Below are 21714 nucleotides of genomic sequence, written 5' to 3' on the forward strand. Positions count from 1 at the left end.
AATGCCACACCTCCTCCCCTTTTCCCCCCTCTCTATCCCTTTTAAAGCACTGAAATCCAGGAATATTGAGAATCCATTCCTGCCCTGGTGCCAGCCAAGTCTCTGTAATGGCCACTACCTCATAATTCCATGTATGTATCCAAGCTCTCAGTTCATCACCTTTGTTCCTGATGCTTCTTGCATTGAGGTACACACATTTCAGCCCTTCTACCTTACTGTCTTTACACCGTTTATTCTGCTTCTCTTTCCTCAAAGCCTCTTTATATGTTGGATTTGGCTTTACTCCATGCACTATACTTGCAGTTTTCACATGATCTTTATCCTCCTCCACCTCACTATCTGCTCTAACACTCTGGTTCCCCTCTCTCTGCAAATCTCATTTAAACCCCCCCCGGAGCAGCACTAGCAAACCTTCCCACAAGGATGTTAGTCCCCCTCCAGTTCAGGTGCAACCCGTCCCATCGGAACAGGTCCCACCTTCCCTGGAACAAGGCCCAATTGTCCAGAAACATGAAGCCCTCCCTCCTGCACCAACTCCTTAACCATGTATTTAGCTGCATTATCTTCCTATTTCTAGCCTCACTAGCACATGGCACGGGTAGCAATCCTGAGATTGCAACCCTGGAGGTTCTGTCCTTCAACTTTGCACTTAGCTCCCTAAACTCTCTTTGCCGGACCTCCTCCTCCTTCTTATCCACGTCATTGGTCCCTACATGGACTATGACATCTGGCTGCTCACCCTCCCTCTTGAGAATACTGAGAACTCGATCCGAGATATCGCAGACTTTGGCACCAGGGAGGCAACAGACCATCCGGGATTCTCGATCTCTTCCACAGAACCTCTTATCTGTCCCCCTAACTATTGAGTCCCCTATCACTACTGCTCTCCTCTTTTCCCTCCTTCCCTTCTGAGCTGAGGGTCCATTCTCGGTGCCAGGGACGCAACCACTGCAACTTGTCCCTCGTAGGTCGTCCCCACCAACAGTATCCAAAATGATATACTTATTGTTGATGGGAATGGCCACAGGGGTGTTCTGCTCTTTCAGTCTATTCCCCTTCCCTCTCCTGACAGTCACCCAGTTACCTGTCTCCTGACTTTTAGGGGTGACTATCTCCCTGTAACTCCTGTTTATTTCTGCCTCTGCCTCACAAATGATCCAAAGTTCATCCAGCTCCAGCTCCAGTTCCCTAACCCGGTTTGTCAGGAGCTGCAGCTGGATGCACCTTTTACAGGTGTAGTCATCAGGGACGATTGTGCTCGCCCTGACTTCCCACATACTGCAAATGGAGCACACGACTGCCCTAACTGCTGCCTCCATTACTTATTCCTAAGTTAATTAGAGTTATTAAAGGAACTTATCTGGCCTTACCACACTGGGAGCAAACTGGTCCTCAGCCTCTGCTCGCCGAAGCCTCTGGAGCCAAAGCCTTCCTACTCTGTCTCCCACTACTATGTCGCCCACTCATACAACGCCTGCTCCGTTAATCTGCTCACTTTTTAAACTCTCCCGCTGTCTCACGGGCCGACTTTCACATGCTTGCGCAGTCGTGCCCTGTTCAAATTGCCAAAGAAATGACCACCCCTTCTCAATCTGCTCGCTTTTTAAACTCTCGTGCTGTCTCACGGGCTGACTTTCACGCGCTTGCGCAGTTGTGCCCCGTTCAAACTGCCGAAGAAAATATCTCATTCCTCCTCTCCATCCTGCACCACGTCCTTCAAGTAACCTCTGCTCTCCCAGACAAAGTCATCATTAACAGAATCACAGCTTCATGTCAGCTTTTGCAGTCCACAATACACCTTCCTCTTATGGAGAGGTCCAATTTTTATTAATGCAGTAAATACTGGAATACTCAGCAAATTGGGAAGCATTTGTGGAACGGGAAAAAATATTAACATTTGAGGTTAACGATCTGACATCAAAAGTATCGTTGGCTCAAAAATATTGTTAACCCCCTATCTATGTATGCGATCACTGAAGAGTGACTAAGTGGTGATTGCATGCAAGAAGCAAGGGGCTGTTGATATCAAGGATCACAATCCCTATACACCTCCCGTGGCAAATGTAAATCTCACAGGACAATTTGAAGAAGTGGAGAGAATTTCTTTCTGAATCCTGACCATCAAATGTACTTCAGTAAAAACAAATGTCATTAAACCATTTCTGGGGCTTATTTAGTGTAGGGCAACTCTACCGGGAGTCAGCAAAAGGTACAGCATTGATAAAGACCTTTCGAACTACTGAGTCCATTAGGGCGGCATGGAAACGTAGTGGTTAGCACAACACTTTTCGGTACAGGTGAATCAGGTTCAATTCCAGCTGCTGCCTATAAGAGTACATTCTCCACACCCAAATAGTACATTCTTCTCACAGTCCAATGTACAAGTTAGTAGTTTAATTGGCCATTGCAAATTTTCCCATGATTAGGCTAGGATCCTAGCTATTTCAATAGCTACAGTAAATTGAATGCAATATTTCTATGAGAGAGAATTATCCTTGAACGCCTGATGTGGCCAAAGAAGTGATGAGTATCAAAGATCGGGAGGAGGGGATAGGGGTGGGAGAAGCATAATTTACATGTTTGTAGATTTTACCCAGAATTAAGAATTCTTTGGTAGTTTAATTGATCACTTGTCCCCAATGTAGAGATGAGGGGTAGAATAAAGAAAGAGTTGATGAAAATGTTGGGAGAATAAAATATATAGCTCCTGGTAAACAAGAGGAAATCTGCAGATGCTGGAATTTCAAGCAACACACATAAAAATTGCTGGTGAATGTAGCAGGCCAGGCAGCATCTATAGGAAGAGGTACAGCCGACGTTTCGGGCCGGGACCCTTCGTCAGGACTAACTGAAAGAAGAGATAGTAAGAGATTTGAAAGTGGGAGGGGGAGGGGGAGATCCAAAATGATAGGAGAAGACAGGAGGGGGAGGGATCTGGAAAGTTGATTGGCAAAGGGAATATGAGAGGATCATGGGATGGGAGGCCTAGGGAGAAAGAAGGGCAGGGACGGAAACCCAGAGGACGGGCGAGGAGTATAGTGAGAGGGACAGAGGGAGAAAAAGGAGAGAGAAAAAAATAAATGAATAGATAACGGATGAGGTACGAAGGGAAGTTGGGGCATTAACGGAAGTTAGAGAAGTCAATGTTCATGCATGAGAAAGCAGGATCTCCCAGAGGCCACACATTTTAATTCCACGTCCCATTCCCATTCTGATATGTCTAGCCACGGCCTCCTCTACTGTAAAGATGACGCCACACTCAGGTTGGAGGAACAACACCTTATATTCCCTCTGGGTATCCTCCAACCTGATGGCATGAACATTGACTTCTCTAACTTCCAATAATGCCCCACCTTCCCTTTGTACCCCATCCGTAATTTATTTATGTATTCATTCATTCATTCTCTCCCGTCTCCTTTTTCTCCCTCTGTCCCTCTCACTATACTCCTTGCCCATCCTCTGGGCTTCCCCCCTCCCCCCCTTCTTTCTCCCTAGGCCTCCCATCCCATGATCCTCTCATATTCCCTTTGCCAATCAACTTTCCAGATCCTGCCCCCTCCTGTCTTCTCCTATCATTTCGGACTTCCCCTCCCCCTCCCATTTTCAAATCTCTTACTATCTCTTCCTTCAGTTAGTCCTGACGGAGGGTCTCGGCCCGAAACGTAGACTGTACCTCTTCCTATAGATGCTGCCTGGCCTGCTGTGTTCACCAGCAATTTTTATGTGTGTAGCTCCTGGTAAGATTGATGAAACATGTGTGCTTGATAGTTATTTACCTATTGAGATACAATGTGGAGTAGGCCGTTCCAGCACTTCATCAATCTTACCAGGAACTACGTATTTTAATCTCCCAACATTTTCACCAACTTTCTTTATTCTACCCCTCATCTCAACACTCAGGACAAGTGATCAGTTAACCTATCAAAGACTTCTTCTTAATTCTGTGTAAAATCTACAAACATATGTAAATTATACTTCTCCCACCCCTAACCCACCCACCCCCTGCCGATCTTTGACACTCATCACTTCTTTGGCTACATCAGGCGCTCAAGGATAATTCTTTCTCGTAGAAATGTTGCATTCAATTTACTGTAGCTATTGAAAGGTTAACATATGCTACAATCAACTAGAAGAAGTTTTAAGCATTTTTAGAATGTATCCTGCAGGGCAAACTGTAAATCCTCTTGGATTTATTTTTAGGAGAATGCCAAACAAACATAATCCTGTGCAGTTTTTGAAATGTTCTATTTGTTCTTAAAGAATATCACAGATTAAGTTGCAAAGCTGTTGCAGGATTACGAAGGATGACCTTCAGTTTATCTACAAATCAGTTATCTTCTTATTTTATTTGCTGATCATTTTGTATATTTCAGGGCATCTTAAAGGGAACTGGAGTCTTTCAGTGACAGAAATGAATAGGGTAACATAAATCTGCAGACTTTTAAGAGTGAGAAGTGATGATATGAATAAATGAAGGAAAGTCAGGGAACACCTGTAGAAAGGAAAACAATATTAATATTTCAACTGGTACAGAAAACATTTGGCTTAGTATGCCAAAGCACTTTGACAGCCATTAAGTACCTTGAAAGTGAAATCATTGTTCTAATGAAGGAAACTTCCACATAAAGTACTGAAATAAACTCAATAGCCATTGTTCGGTGAGACATTTCTTGGTGTGAATTCAGAGAACTTCCTTTACCATAATTCCTTACAGCATGGAAGTTTTTTTCCTGTAGCCTAGTCTTCCCATATTTACCATCAACATCCCACAGATCTAGTTGTCTACATGCCTTCTAGACGGGTCCAGAAGGGTGAGATCACATGGGGTCCATGGTCACCTAGCCAATTCGATAGAAAATTGGCTTGTGGAAGGAATTAGAGATTGGTAATAGAGAATTTTTTCCCTCAGTTTGGAGCCCTGTGAATAGTGAGGTGCACAAGGATCAATACTGGAGCATGTTGTTGTCATATATATTAAAGCTTTGGTTCAGAATGTAGGTGGCATGGTTAGTTCACAGATGGCACCAAAATTTGTTGAGTGGTGGATTGTGAAGAAGGTTGCCTTGGTATATAGGATCTAGTTCAACTGAGAAAGCGGACAAAGAAAGGGCAGATGGAATTTAATTCAGATAAGTTCAGTGAGAATTTATGCTTGAGCAGGTCATACACTGTAAAAGACAGAACACTGTGGAGCGCTGTAGAACAGGGAGATCTTGAGATAGTACATAGTCCCTTGAAAGTGTTGACAGGCGTATGCAAAGTTATGAAGTATAGATGTCGTATGCTTACTTTAATCAGAGGAGCCTTGGAGTGCAAGAATGGGACATTATGTAACAGCAGTGCAAGATGCTGGTGAGACTGCATTTGGAATATTGTGTGCAGTTCTGGTCACCATATCATAGGAAAGATATGATTAAACTAAAGATGATGTAGACAAAGTTGTTGCTAAGTCTGGACAGCTTGAGTTACAAGGAGAGACTAGATAGGCTTCTTTCCCTGACCTTAGCAAGGCTGATGGGGTGACCATATAGAGTCTTGTAAAATCATGAGGGGTATAAATAAAGTGGATGAGCTCAGCCGCTTTCCCAGTGCTGATGGATATATTACTGGGGTCTTAGGATTAAAGTGAGAGAAGAAAGATTCATAGGAAATCTGAGGGGTAGTTTTTTTTCTCACAGAAAGTGCTGGATAAATGGAATGAGCTGCCAGAGGAAATGGTAGAGGCAGGTACAATTACAATATTAAATAGGCATTTGGGAGGGAGCATGGATATGAAATGTTTAGCAGGACATGGGCAGATTAATGAAGACTATCTCAGGGAGGTAGCTTGGTCAGCATGGACAAGTTACGTTGTAGGGCCTGTTTCTGTGCTGTATAACTCTGACTTCATCACTCACCTACACAATCTACAGCAGTGAATTAACCTCCCAAAAAGCATATCATTAGGATTTCAGAGGAAAGCAGGCAACATTACCAAATTTTGCTGCCCTTTGGCAAAAGAAGTATTTTCTGACATTGCCTCTAAATATGCATACTGTACATGCAAACTCCACAAAGGTAGCACTGGAGGTCAGGACTGAACTTAGATGTTAGGCAGCATCACTGTACCCATGTTTAAATTGTGCAATGGGATCTTTTACAATGACTTTAGAGGATGTACAGACTCCTTCAATCAAAAGTCATTATTTCTGAAAAAAATATATTTTTTCCTTTTTATTTTCTGGAGAAACCAGTGGGATAAACCATTTAATTCAGCAGCAAGACTGACATCAACTAATCTTTAGCAGATCTATACTTTTACTTGGGTTTTACTTGGGTGATCTCTTGCAAAGGTTATGGTGGACAATTGAGAATATTTCCCTAGAGAAATGACTGGTATATACCCTTGTATGAAATCACTTTGAAAATAATATAATGTTGCCTCAATTATAATTCAACATTGCAAGTGAGCAAGTTGAGCCTTCTTGCTAAGGCATTGGAACAGTTTAATTTCAATGGCCATTTTGTAAATCTGTCTTTCTGTTTCTCTGTTTGACTATTTTTCAACTGTTTATTACTGTTGTTTAAAAAAAAAACTCTCAGTTTTAAATTACAAACAAATGTAGGTGTAACTGTCCCTTCTAAGCCAAATGAAGTTGGTGATAATCCCTGTTTGGAATTTGAGCACACAGCACACAGTAATGTATTGATATACTTCCAAAAAAATTGTTTTGTATGTCAGATTAAGAGGTGATCTAAATAAAGTCCTTAAAACAATTTAAAAATTTGGCATGTACTTTATACTTTATTGTCACCAAACAATTGATACTAGATCGTACAATCATCACGGCGATATTTGATTCTGTGCTTCCTGCTCCCTGGATTACAAATTGATAGTAAATATTAAAAATTTAAATTATAAATCATAAATAGAAAATAGGAAAATGGAAAGTAAGGTAGTGCAAAAAAACAGAGAGACAGGTCCGGATATTTGGAGGGTACGGCCCAGATCCGGGTCAGGATCCGTTCAGCAGTCTTATCACAGTTGGAAGGAAGCTGTTCCCAAATGTTAGATTGAGATAAACTATTGCCAGGCAAGTCCAGAACATGGGTGTTTGTTAACACAGAAACAAAATCCTGCAAGTGCTGGATATCTGAAATTACAGTAAAAAAATGCTGAAAGCTCAGGTCTGACAACACCTATGGAGAAAGTTAACATCACAGGTCAATGATTTTTTTTGTCGGTACTCTTTAAATCATGTCAAAATTATACCATTTAGAGATGATGTCAGAAAATACTTCTTTTGCCAAAAGGGAGCAGAAATTGGAAATTTTCTGAGTCATAAAGCTGCAAGGCCAGTTTAATTAAAAAGGAAACAGGTTGATAGATTTTTTTTATCTGTTTAGAATTCAAAGCTGATAGATATGGATCAGCCATTATTTCATTGAATGTGAGAACATGCCTTTCTTCTATATTGCAGTTCATTAGAAGTTTGGAGTTTGCTAGACAGTGTGTAGAGTTCATGTTCTTCTACCAGTCCTGCAGAGCCCCATAGTTGATTCACAGGTACAGTTTTACCCACTGGATAATGGAAATTGGATTTAATGCCATGCAAGGAACTTTCTCATGGATGGCAAGTTAATGCAATCCTATTTTTGTATAAATGCAACCAACTCGGCAGCTTCCTAAGCATGCCTCACATTATATCCTTGTGAATTCCATATGTAACAAAAAAACAAATATTAATGATGAGGGTTAAAATCTACGCCTAGAAGTTCCAAATTTAAGAAGCTAGATCAGTACCAATGTTCTCATGTAGATAAAGTTTTATGGGTATATATTTAGTGCAATCTTCAGCTTCTTCAGGTGAATGCCAGGTTCTATGGAATGTTGAAAAGCAGACAATTTCACTTGAACATACCCAGAAGAGCCTTATTTTTATATGGGACCTTTGAAGTTTATTAAAGATGTTTAACAACCAGGTAAAAAGAATTCTGAGTCAAGGAAGGAAACAATAGGAGAGGAACTAAACATTCAGTCAAAGCTTTCACTGAGATTAAGGGCAGCATATTGCTGAAAATGTTAGCTCCAGGGATCTGACTTCAGTTCTGCCCTTTGGTTACGTCCGTATCGAGTTTTCAGGTTCTCCCTGTGATAAGATAGATATCAGCCGGGTACTCTATATTACTCAGTAGTGTGGATAAATGTGAAATAAATCAAAAGAGGATTCCATGAGCATGTGAGAAAATAGTTTGCAGGAACTACATTTTAACTGGCAGGTTGAGTCAATAGTAAGGAAGATAAATGCAATGTTAACATTCATTGCGAGACAAGCAGTATATAAAAGCAAGGATATAATGATGAGGATTTGTAAGGCATTGTTTAGACCACATTTAGAGTGTTGTGAGGGTCCATGGGAGATTTACAAGAATGATACATGGAATGAAAGGGTTAAGATATGAGAAGCATATAATGATTCTGGGCCTCTACTCACTGGGGCTTAGAAGAATGGTGGGCATCTCATTGAAACCTACTGAATATTGAAAGGTCTAGATAGAGTGGATGTGGAGAGGACATTTCCAATAATGGGAGAAACCATAGATCACAGCCTCAGAACAGAAGGACATCCTTTAGAAAAGAAATCAGAAGGAATTTCTTTAGCCAGAGAGTGATGAATCTGTGAAATTCATCACCACAGATGGTAGTGGATGCCAAGTTATTAGGTATATTTAAAGCAGAGGTTGATAGGTTCTTAATTAGTAAGGATGTCAAAGGTTATGGGGAGAAGGCAGGAGAATGGATTGAGAGGGAAGATAAATCAGCCATGGTTGAATGGTGAAGCAGACTTAAAGGGCCAAGTAGCCTAATTCTGCTCCTATGTCTTATGGTTGTATGAAAAGGCAAAAAATAAAGAGATATAGTCTTTGTCCAGGCAGATGGTATTGGTTCAGACTGGCACCATAGTTGATGCAGGTGTTGTGAGCTGAAGGGCCTGTTCCTGTGCTGTGTTCTTTATTTGTTAAAATATTAATATGGGTGCGGTCAAATTCATTAGAGTTGAGCCTGATTTGTATGGGAAGAGTGGGATGTAAAACATTTATGTTGATCCTGTTTGGCTTTTACTATCTTGGTCTTCAAACTATATAATGATAATGGAATTGTTGATTAATCATACCGTCATCTCCAGTCTTAAACAAGTAAACTACACTACACAGTGAAGAAACAAGAAGACGCTAGTCAGAGCAATAGAATCAAAGTCACCTTTTCCACCCAAACACGTTATATTACAAGTCATTTTTAAAATTATTCATATACTGTATCCCAAATGTTACTTTCTGAGAGAAACTATCTAATTTGCATTTGAATGAATCAATACTGCTTCCACCATCTCCCACGAGAGCCTGTGTCATTTTCAGTATTCTTTGGCTGTGGAGGGGAAGGTCAGCCAGAGAACCTGCTGCTGTCTCCCAGCAAATGAGCCCTATTAGAAATAAAACTTCACTGTAAAATGATTGGATGTTTTAGAAACTGCACTTGTGCACGCACATCAAATACCTGCCTTTTATTTTTACATACTATTTTAATGTTCTCATTTTATCAACTTGTGAATCTTTTGCCTATCCATTAATATCAATAAATAAATCTTGCAAATTTTGCCCTTTCCTGATCATGGCTTCAGATAATTGTACTGTCTGCAATTCCATTGTAAATTATTGTCACACAAAATGGACATTGTTTGAAAGCTATAGTTATTACAAACAGAAAAAGAAAGCATTGCAGAATTGATCATTTATATTTTAAAATGCCTGCTATCCTGCACGTGGTTATCATACCCCAAACACCATCTTTCTCATGCCACATTTGGCCTTAATTAAAAAGCGCAACTAACTCTTCTGTGTGCACGATCTGTCTGTAATATGAGATGGCAAAATATAGGCTTCACTGCAGGTTAACACAGATTTCTGAAAGATAGTTCAGATTTATCATCTTTATAGAGTGGTTTGAACAGATCATACAGCTATACTGCACTGATATATGCCCTATCTATGTCCTATTTGCCAGTGTTTGGTCCTCAGCCTTCTAAACCCTTCCAATCCATGTATCCGTCCAACAGTCTTTCAAAAGTTGTTATTGTCCCTGCCTCAAACACTTCCTCTGACAGCTGATTCAACATAGATACCACCCTTTGTGTAAAAAATAAAGTTGCCTTTCAAGCCCCTCTTAACCTTTTCCCTTCTCACTTATGCCCTCTGGTTTTTGATTCCACATCTCTAGGAAAAGACTGGATGTATTCACCATATCTATGTCCCTCATCATTTTATGCACCTCTATAAGACAACCTCTCAGTTTCTTACACGCTAAAGAATAAAGTCCTGGCTTGTCCGACCTCACCAGGAGAAGTGAGGGGAGTAAGCAGCCAGTGCAGGGTCCCCCTGTGGCCATTTCCCTCAGCAACAAGTACATCTCTTTGAACAGTGCAGGGGGAGGATGGCCTATCAGGGCACAGCAGCAGCAGCCAGGCCAGTGGCACTGAAACTGCCTCTGAGGCTTAGCAGGGAAGAGTAAAGTCAGGCAGGGAAGAGTAAAGTCAGGCAGAGAAGTAGTGATAAGAAACTCGACAGTCAGAGGGACGGACAGCAGGTTCGGTGGCCGCGAAAGAGAAGCCAGGATGGTATGTTGCCTCCTAGGTGCTGGGGTTCAGGATGTCTCCGACCAGCTGCAGAAGATTCTTAAAAGGGAGGGTGAACAGTCAGAGGTCAGGGTGCACATTGGCACCAATGATTTAGGTAGAAAGGGGGAAGAAGTCCTGTACAGTGAGTTTAGGGAGTTAGGGAAGAGGCTGAAGAGCAGGATCTCCAAGGTAATATGAATAATATAGTTGGGAACTTAATATCCAAGGATGCACCTTGATTGAAAGGAAGGCAGGTAAAGAGAGGGAGTGGGGTAGCTCTGATGGTCAAAATTAAATTAAATCCTCAGAAAGAGATGACATAAGATCAGAAGATGTAGAATCCTTGTGGGTAGAGGGAAGAACATGCAAGGGTAAAAAGACACTTATGGGAGTTATATACAGGCTTCTGAACCTTAGTCAGGATGTGGGCTACAAATTGCAATGGGAAATAGAAAATGCATGCAATAAAGCATGTTACAGCAGTTTTGGGTGATTTAAATATGCCGGTAGATTGGGAAAATTATTGGTGCTGGATCCCAAGAGAGGTCATTTGTAGAATGTTGATGAGATGGCTTTTTAGAGCAGCTTGTGGTTGAGCCCACCAGGGAAAAGGCAATTCTGGATTGGGTACTGTGTAATGAGCCAGATTTGATTCAGGAGCTTAAAGTAAAGGAACATTTGGAAGCCAATGATCATAAAATGATAGAATTCACCCTGTAGTTTGAGAGGGAGAAGCTAATGCCAGATATATCAGAATTAAATAGTGGAATAAAGGAAATTACAGAAGCTTGGGAGAGGAGTTGGCCAAATTTGATTGGAAGGGGACGCTAGCAGGGATGACAGCAAAGCAGCAGTAGCTGGAGCTTCTGGGGGCAATTCAGAAGATGCAGGATAGGTACATTCAGATACTTTATACTTTATTGTTGCCAAAAAATTGATACTGGAGCGTACAATCATCACAGCAATATTTGATTCTTCTCTTCGTGCTCCCTGGAGTACAAATCGATAGTAAATACTAAAAATTTAAATTATAAATCAAAAATAGAAAATAGAAAAGGGAAAGTAAGGTAGTGCAAAAAAACCGAGAGGCAGGTCCAGATATTTGGAGGGTACAGCCCAGATCTGGGTCAGGATCCGTTCAGCAGTCTTATCACAGTTGGAAAGAAGCTGTTCCCAAATCTGGCCGTATGAGTCTTCAAGCTCCGGAGCCTTCTCCCAGAGAGAAGAAAGACGAAAAGTGTGTTGGCTGGGTGGGTCATGTTCTTGATTATCCTGGCAGCACTGCTCTGACAACGTGTGGTGTAAAGTGAGTCCAAGGATGGAAGATTGGTTTGTGTGATGTGCTGTGCTGTGTTCACGATCTTCTGCGGCTTCTTCCGGTCTGGGACAGGACAACTTCCATACCAGGTTGTGATGCACTCCAGAAGAATGCTTTCTACGGTGCATCTGTAAAAATTAGTGAGTGTTTTAGGGGACAGGCCAAATTTCTCTAGTTTTCTCAGGAAGTAAAGGCGCTGGTGGGCCTTCTTGGCAGTGAACTCTGCTTGGTTGGACCAACTCAGGTAATTTGTGATATTGACCCCGAGGAACTTAAAGCTTTTGACCTGTTTCACTTGCGCACCACCGATGTAAATTGGGTCGTGCGGTCCGCTACTCCTTCTGAAGTCAACAACCAATTCCCTTGTCTTGCTGACGTTGAGGGATAGGTTATTGTCTTCGCACCATGCCACCAGGTTCTTAATTTCCTCTCTGTAGTCAAACTCATCATTACCCAAGATACGGCCTACAATTGTGGTGTCATCAGTAAACTTACATATTGAATTCGATGGAAACTTGGCTACACAATCATGGGTGTACAGTGAGTACAGCAGGGGGCTGAGTACACAGCCTTGTGGGGCACCGGTGCTCAGAGTGATTGCAGAGGAGAGCTTGTCCCCTATTTTTACAGCCTGGGTCCTGTCTGTGAGGAAGTTGAAGATCCAGCTGCAGATCTGAGTGCTAAGGCCCAGGTTCCGGAGATGCAAGGGAAGTCAAAGGCAGAACAAAAGCAAAGGAGAGGGCGTGCAGTATAATATAGCAAAAATTAGTGGGAAGTTAGAGGATTGGGAAGCTTTTAAAAATCAACAGAAATCAACTAAAAAAACCATAAGGAGGGAAAATATGAAATATGAAGGTAAGCTAGCTAGCTGAAAGGGAAGGAGGGAGGAGAGAGAGCAGTGCGCCTGCGCGTGCGCAGCCCTCCGGTGAAAAATGATATTGTATCTGTTAAATAGGGGGCCGTGGACAATTCTGATTTGATGGAGAATGGACGTGAAAGCACAGAGGAACATCTGGGGAAATTTCTGAAACGCTCGTTCGCTGCTGTCGTTACTGTGTGGTCGCGAATCTTTCGGAAGATAGGCCTCAAAATCCCCAGCTTTGCCTGCTGTTGGCGACCGAGGTTGAGGTCAAATCATTCGGACAGAGATGGCGCTCAGTACTCGGTGTCGGAGAGCTGATCAGAGCTTGAAGTTTTCGGATGACTCAGAGTCGGACTGTGGTCGGCATGGCAGGGAGAATTTTTCTTTCTTCTCCCGTCTGCGTGAGATGTGGGACATTTGAGAAACCTTGAACTTTACTGTGCTCATGGACTTCTTCATCAAGTTATGGTATTGTTGCACTGTTGTAACTATATGTTATAATTATGTGGTTTTGTCAGTTTTTCCAGTCTTGGTCTGTCCTGTATTTTGTGATATCACACCAGAGGAAATAATGTATCATTTCTTAATGCATGCATTACTAAATGACAATAAAAGAGGACTACGTGTCTTCATAATCTAATAATATTAAAAAGGATACCAATTTTTTTCAGATATATAGTAGGTGCAACAAGAGAACACACATCTTGTACAATAGTCTCTGCTTTATTATTTCATACATTATTACTGCACATTGGTAAATTATTATTGTGTATATTATTATCCTGTACATTATTATTAGTTAAGTCTGCACACTGCTAAGTGTTTTTAAATGTTGCTGTAACAAAAGTATTTCACACTCAGGATCAATAAATTACTTATTATTATGACGAATATTATTATTATTTATTAAAAGAGGTGAGAGTGGATATTGCACCACTAGAAAAACGACACTGGAGAGGTAGTAATGAGGGAGAAAGGATTGACAGACAAATGTACGGAAGGTGGGGATGCGGAATCTCATTGAAACCTATTGAACATTGAAAAGCCTAAACAGAGTGGATATGGAGAGGATGTTTCCTATAGGGGGTGAGTCTATGGCCAGAGGGCACAGCCTCAGAATAGAGGGACATCCATTTGGAACAGAGGTGAGAAGGAATTTCTCTCACCAGAGGGTGGTGAATCTGTGGAATTCATTGCCACAGATGGTGATGGAGGCCAAGTCATTCAGCATATTTAAAACAGAGGTTGATAGGTTGTTTATCAATCAGGGCGTCAAAGGTTATGTTCCAGAGAGAATGCGGGAGAATGGAGTTGAGAGTGATAATAAATTAGCCATGATGGAATAGTGGAGCAGGCTCAATGGGCCAATTGGCCTAATTCTGCTCTTATACCTTAAAATGGAAATAAATAAAGGGACATGGGTAATATCAACATTCATTAGTGCACATGACATGATACCTCCTAAAACAATTCATGTAAATAAAGTTGAATCAATAGGATTAATCAGAACTTGGAGGATGAGTTGGCTAGAAATCATTGCTCATATTAGACCAAGGGCTAGAAATCTAGTCACAGTATCAGTTGTAAATGTATTCTGGTTTCAGCATTGAAGATCTGGGACAGAAACCCAGCAGCGACACACACTGTACTCCCACAATGGAATGGATATTCAAAATAAACAACTGAAGGTGAATTTATACTTTATAGTTCTTTCACCAGAACTTATGTTTGATTAATTAATTTGTTTATCCATAACTCCATAAAGCTAAATTGAACTTTCCTTCAGTGATTGGGACTTCAGTGCTGAGGAGAACTCTAAACGCTGTAATTATGAATTATAAGGAAAATTGATAAGAACTACAAGATGACAAAGAAATACAAACAAACTGGAGAAATATGTGGCAGATGAAGAGAAAGTAAAATACGTTTCTTGTAAAGGGAAGAGGGATTGTGAGTGTTAGCCATATTATAATATTTAAAACTAGAGGAGCACATTTATGCACAGACCCACAATAATCAAGCTGGTAATTGAAAAGTAAGGGAAGGAGGAAATATCAGACGCAATTCAGAGCTGCTTTTGCGATGCCAGTCTAACTTTACTGGAAATGGAAACTTTGCTGAGAAGGTAATAGCTGCAGATAAGCTACCAGTGAAAGGAAAATTACTGTTAAAAGGTTTAGTGCTTTCCCAGCTTTTGGTAAAGAAAGCCATTGAAATAAAACTAGAGGAAAAGAATTTTAACAAAGGTCTCGCTTTAAGTAAGAACTGGATTTCAATTGTAAAGAAAGTGGGAGAGTGGAAACCTGATTGGATGACGAGTAACCAATCAGGAGGGACGAACTACAGGGATATAAATACCTCTGGACTTGACATATCCAGGCATCATCCCTGAAGAAGATGGCAAATTTGTTATCGAAGCGTCAGTTATAATCGATACCTGTACCCAGCAGGAAGCCTAAGAAGAGTTTATTGAAGGTCATTGTTGTTTTCAAAACAAATGCTGCAAACAATCAGCTGGTAGTAGAAGTCAGACTACAGCGGGGGTTCCCACCCTTGTTTATGTCATGGACCAATACCATTAAGCAAGGTCCGTGGACCCCAAGTTGTGAAACCCTGCAGTACAGTTAGTTAATAAGACCGTAAGACATAGGAACAGAATTAGACTATTCAGCCCATCAAGTCTGTTTCACCATTTCATCATTGCTGATCCATTTCCCTCTCAACCTCGTTCTCCTGCCTTCTACCTGTAAACTTTCACACCCTAACTAATCATGAACCTATCAACTTCTGCCTTAAATACTCACTATGAACTGGGATCCATGGGAGCCTGTGGTAATGAATTCCACAGATTCACCACCCTCTAGCTAAAGAAATTCCTCCTCATGTTTCTTCCGTTCTTAAGTGACGTTCCTCCATTCTGAGGCTGTGCCCTCTGGTCCTAGGAAACATCCTTGCCACATCTACTCTATCTAGGCCTTTCAACATTCAATAGGTTTCAATGAGATCCCCCCCCCCCATTCTTCTAAATTTCAGTGAGTAAAGGCCCAGAATCATCAATTGCTCCTCTTATGATAGATAACCCTTTCATTCCCAGAATCATTCTCGTGAACCTCTCTCCAATGTCAACACATCCTTTCTTAAATAAAGGCCCAAAACTGCTCATAATACTCCAAGTGAGGCCTCACTGGTGCCTTATAAAGCCTCAGCATCACACCCTTGCTTTTATAATGAACCCGAGTTCTTCTGGTGTCATTGTGTAGGAGACAATTTGAAATCTGGGAACTGGATAGGGATCCCGAAGAACCTGGTGGTGAAACCAAAGGTCACCCCTCACTTGTAGAAGCAAAGGTTTCATGAATTAAAATGGCATCAATCAGGTGATACTGGGGACAACAGTATGCCACAGTGACATCACTGGAGGAGCTGCAGCCACACATTTCCAGCTATCCTAGCCTCTGGTGTTGCTTGTGTGGAGATTGTACATTCTTCCTGTGACCTGTGTGGGATTTCTCCAGATGCTTCAGTTTCCTACCAGATCCCAAAGGTGTGCAGGTTGAGGGATCAACTGCCCCTGTTGCATGGCTGAGCAGCAGAACGGCAGGAATGTAGGAGAATAAGAAAAGGTTTAGTGTGGCATTGGCGTAACTGGTATCAGAGGGCTGAAAGGCCATTTTTAATGCTGAATGTCTGGAGCTCATACAGAACATAGAACGTACAGCAGAGAACATAGAATTTAGAACAGTATAGTGCAGTACAAGCCTTCCGCATGCACTGTTCTGCAAAACTCATAACCTACTCCAAATTCAACCTAACCCTTCCCTCCCACAGAGTCCTTAATTTCTCTTTCATCCATCTGCCATCAAGAGCCTTTTAAATATCCCGAATATAGATAAAGATTAGCTTTATTTATCACATGTTAGCGAAACATCAGAGCTTAGAGTGAAATGTGTTGTTTGCTTTAATGATGAACACAGTCAGAAAATGTCCTGGGAGCAGTCAGCAAGCGATGCCGTACATGCCCACAGCTCAAAAACACTTACTAACCCATGCTTCTTTGGAATGTGGGAAGAAATTGGAGCACTTGGAAAAAATCCACAATGTACAAGCTCCTTACAGAAGTGGTGGGAATTGGACTCTGCTTGTTGGCACTGTAAAGCATTAAACTAACTACTAGGCTACATGCCATCCTAATGTATCTGCCTCTGTCACCACCACAGCAGTGTGTTCCACGTACTTATCACCCTCTGTGTCAAAAAAAAACACCTCTGACATCCCCCTGTACTTTCTTCCTGTCACCTTGGAAGTATGCCTTCTCATGTTTCCATTGCTGCTCTCGGAAAAAGGCACTGGCTGCCATCCTGACTATGCTCCCTAACATATTGTACATCTCTATCAAGTCACCTCTTATCCTCCTTTGCTCCAAAGAGAAAAGCCGGAGCTCACACAACCTTTCCTCATAAGACATGCTCTTTAATCCAGGCAGCATCCTGGTAAATCTTCTCTGCACCCTCTCTAAAGCTTTCACATCCTCCCTGTATCGTATCAGATCGATGACAAAAATGTGACAGATGCGCACGCAGCCTTTTGATAGTGCGGTGAATTGATTCGGCCTCCAATGCGCAGAGGGCTCTCTCTTTTCACATGGGCTTTCAAGTGCGCACTTTTGTTTTCATCTCACCTGGCCCTGTACATTGCCCAGCGTGTACCATTACTGACATGATTCAGTAAAAATGTTTAATCATATGACTCTGTCATTCTTGCTCTGTGTGTATGTAATATTTGACAATGAGGATCAGAACAAGAATGGCCACTCTTCTCCAAGTCCCCAATCTATCTTGGGCCACAGCTATGGCAAAACCAAACGCTGGACCTGGCTGCAGTGGGAGAAAACCAATGCAGAAATTGCAGAGGCCCAAGGAGAGAGAGAATAATAGTCAAGTTAGCAAGCAGTAGAGAACTCAGTGGCAAAGAAACAAACTACCCTTAATTAATTAACTCCATGGTCAACTCCTCCCAAATGCTATTTTAATTTGTGATGAGGGCTTAAGTCCTTCACTCATCATTGAGTTATGATTGAATATTTGCATAAGAAATGGAAAATTGTTATGAAACAGAAAATACTGAAAGTACTCGTCAGTTCAGGCAGCATCCATGGAGAAAATAAAAGCGTCAATGTTTCAGATTAATGAACTGCTGAGTGTCTCCATCAGCAACTTATAACCTGCTGGAAGAACTCAGTACATCCAGTAGAATTGTTTGTCACACCAGATTCCAGTCCCGTGTCCCCTCTCAGCTGAGTGTTTCCAGCTTTCACATCCACAGTCATTTCCTTCAGTGTTGCTGAACTTAGTCAAGATAAAGAAAAGAGCCGAACATAAGAAAATGAGACTTCGGAGCAGAATTAGGCCATTCAGCCTATTCAGTCTCCTCTGCCTATACTATTATGGCTGATTTTTTTATCCCTCTCAACCTCACTCTCCTGCCTTCTCCCTGTAACCTTTGATGTGCTGACTAATCAAGAACCTATCAACCCCCGCTTTAAATATTTCTACTTGCAGGGGAAGTCGTCAGGGACACTGGAGGTCTCCCTGACTTCCCACGTCCCACAAGAGGAACATTCCATTATCCTGCCTGGCATCCCCACTGCTCTAAATGTGCAGTAAGAAAAAAACAAGGTTTAAAAAATGATTAAATAAATTTTTATTTATTGCTTATGCCTCTTCTCGCCAAAGCCTCAACACCTCATTCTAACACTGGCCCACTCCCACAAACGCCTCTCCACTTAAACCTGACTTCTTTTTATTGGATCGTGCCAAGCGCCTGATTATGCGCGATCCAATGTCTCCTCAGGAACTGTGGAGTGCAAAATGTGAAAACCACCCGCACTCACTTCTTTTTAATTCATTCTCCTGCTAAGAAATCCGATGACTCCTTAGGAACTATGGCATGCAAAATGTATCAACTGTCCTGGCTGGCTTCTTTTAAACCCTCTCTCCCTCCACTAGCCATTTTATGGGGGTTGACTCTGTTATCAGACAGGTATTCCTGAACTTTTTGTGCATAGGTGGTCTTTGCCTTCTTGATACCAAAAATGAGATTGCTCCTGACTGTCCTGTCTCCAGACTTAAGAGAGCATACAGTCCTTTAGTAGACAGCACACTTCTGTGTTTTGCCAGGGCTTCTGCTTAGACCATGAGACCGTCCTCGATGTACCAATGACATCTACACACTTACTGATGTAGCTGGTGACAGATGAGGAATATTCCTCGAGGTCTGCATCTTCTCTGTTTGTAGCGGCCTCCTTGAACGTTTGCCAGTTAACCCATTCAAAACAGTCTTGAAACATAGAGATTGCTGCACTAGGCCATACAGCAATGGCCCATTTGACTGGTTTCTCCATTTTCAGCTGTGATCAGTATGCTGGGATAAACATTATAGGATGTAGTCAGAAAGGCCAAGATGAGAGCGTGGGATGGCTTTGTAAGTACCGCGTCTGTCTGTATAAATATGTTCTAGTTGGTTCGTTCCCCTAGTGGCCATGGTGATGTGTTGATGGAATTTGGGTGAAATATCCTGCAGGTTAACATGATTCTCAGGTCTAGACCTGAACATGGCTACAATCAGGTCACTCTGGATGAAGACTCTCGGGAGGTAATGACAATCAGTACCCACAGAGACCTGTTTTGATACAAGTGGCTGCCATTGAGAGTGAGTTCAGCCCCAGATATATTCTAATGCCTTATTGATAATTTGGTTAAAGATATCCCCCATGTCTGTGCCTACCCTGATGGTGTTTTAGTAACCGGGAGACCAGAGGCCCATCAGCTTGCGACACTAGACAAAGTACTTCCATTTACAGGAGGCTGGCTTTACTCTAAAGAAAGACAAATGCATTATTTTGGCTGACTCAGTTGATTACCTGAGCTTCAAAATCAACAAAATGGGTCTCCATCTGCAGAAGCACAAAATCAAAGCCTTAAGAGCACCACATCACCAAAAAGTGGTGCAGATTCACTCATTCCTTGGACTAGTCACTCATTACAATTAGTTTTTGAATCAATCAGCTGCAGCATTAAAGCCCCTGTACCGAATTCTCCAGAAGGACCAGCACAGGGGATGGTCGGGAACTAAGCAGAAGGCATTCCACAGGTAAAAACCGATCTCAGTTCTTTGTATGTGTTGGTGCATTATGAAAACCTGTAGTGACATCTCACCATATGGGGAAAGATTGTACTCTTGTGCAGCGGTCCCCAACCACCGGGCCGCAAAGCGTGTGCTACCGGGCCGCGAGGAAACGATATGATTTGGCGATATTGGTCAGCTGCACCTTTCCTCATTCCCTGTCACTGCCACTGTTGAGCTTGAATGCACGCATCATTCATGTCAGCGCCGGAAGGAGATCAACTCCTTGAGCTTGCACATGACGGTGGGCTGAAAAGTATGTTTGACTCTCTGCTGACATTCTGGATCAAAGTCAAGGCTAAATATCCTGAGATAGCCACAAAAGCACTGAAAACGTTGCTTCCATTTCCAGCATATCTCCGCAATGAATGCAACGAAACCAAATTGCGGAATAGACTGGACATAAGGAACCCCCTTATGGGACTGCCTTGTTGCAGGGAAACAAGCCCAGGGCTCCCACTGCTTCAGCGACATTGGTGTGTTGCAATGATTTTATATGTTCATACGGGCTGTGTGTTTAATATCCAAACATTACTTAAAATGATATGATGCTATTGACTTATATAACCATATAACTGTATAACAATTACAGCACAGAAACGGGCCATCTCTGCCCTTCTGTCCATGCCGAATGCTACTCTCACCTAGTCCCACCGCCCTGCACTCAGCCCATAACCCTCCATTCCTTTCCTGTCCATATATCTATCCAATTTAACTTTAAATGATAATATCGAACCTGCCTCTACCACTTCTACTGGAAGTTCTTTCAACACTTACTTCAAGCTCCCCTGTCCTCCCCTGATAATTGACTAATCACTATATTCATGCGAGGAAAATATGGGCTGTGTGTTTAATATTAAATTCGTTAGATAAACCCTTTTAGAAATGAAATTGAGTGTATTAGCCACTTATCATCTATATTCTGGTCGAAATTAATGCCCCCCCCAAACAGAATCGCCAAAAACAATTTGTAGAAAAAAAATCGGCACGTACACGCATCACGCATGCGCACTGGTGCCCGCGCAAGGCTTCATGGTCATTGTAGTCTTTCTCGGAGTAAACCCAACGTATTTGACTGCGACTCTTGTCTGTTGGCAACACCCCACCCCCTACCCCACCCCCAGGTTGGCTGGTCCACAAGAATATTGTCAATATTAAACTGGTCAGCAATGCAAAAAAGATTGGGGACCCCTGCTCTTGTGAAATGGAAGTGACTATTGTGTTTACTTCAAGACAATGTATCAGTTGGAGACAAGTTATTCACAGCTTGATCAAGAAACCCCAGCCCTTATGTTTGGCATTAAGTGCTTCCATCCTTACCTATTTTGATGTCCGTTTGAAATCCATATTCATCATAAGCCTCTCCTAGGCTGAATGGGAGGAGACATGAAGTCATCACCCAGAATGCAATGATGGGCACTCACCTTATTGGCCTACTCTTACACAGTGAAGTATACACCTGGAAAAGAAAACGGGGTGACAGACGCCTTAAGCAGATTACTAGTAATCGAGGTCGCCGCAACTAGCATACCACCATTCGAAGTTGTCCAATTGTTACAGAGTTAGTGGACTGCCCAGGATCCACTCCACCAGAGGTGAAAAGAGCACTACGGGTTAGCTGGCCTATCCACCCTCCACCCGAATTAGTCATATTGTGGTTCTCCCTCCGCCAAGAACTCAAGCTTGTGCATGGCGATCTG

At 42.1% G+C, this 21714-nt stretch overlaps 1 long non-coding RNA gene across 1 annotated transcript in view; it reads left to right on the forward strand.

The window, feature by feature from the left end:
- Window positions 1-13039, forward strand: part of LOC140202520 (uncharacterized) — a 62682-nt gene extending 49643 nt beyond the window's left edge. Inside the window, exon 4 of the long non-coding RNA XR_011887119.1 lies at window positions 12926-13039. This is a non-coding gene — a long non-coding RNA (uncharacterized lncRNA). The remainder of the gene's footprint in view (window positions 1-12925) is intronic.
- Window positions 13040-21714: the final 8675 nt, after the last annotated feature.

Source organism: Mobula birostris, chromosome 1 (assembly GCF_030028105.1).
Source record: "Mobula birostris isolate sMobBir1 chromosome 1, sMobBir1.hap1, whole genome shotgun sequence".
Taxonomy (NCBI): Eukaryota; Metazoa; Chordata; class Chondrichthyes; order Myliobatiformes; family Myliobatidae; genus Mobula; species Mobula birostris.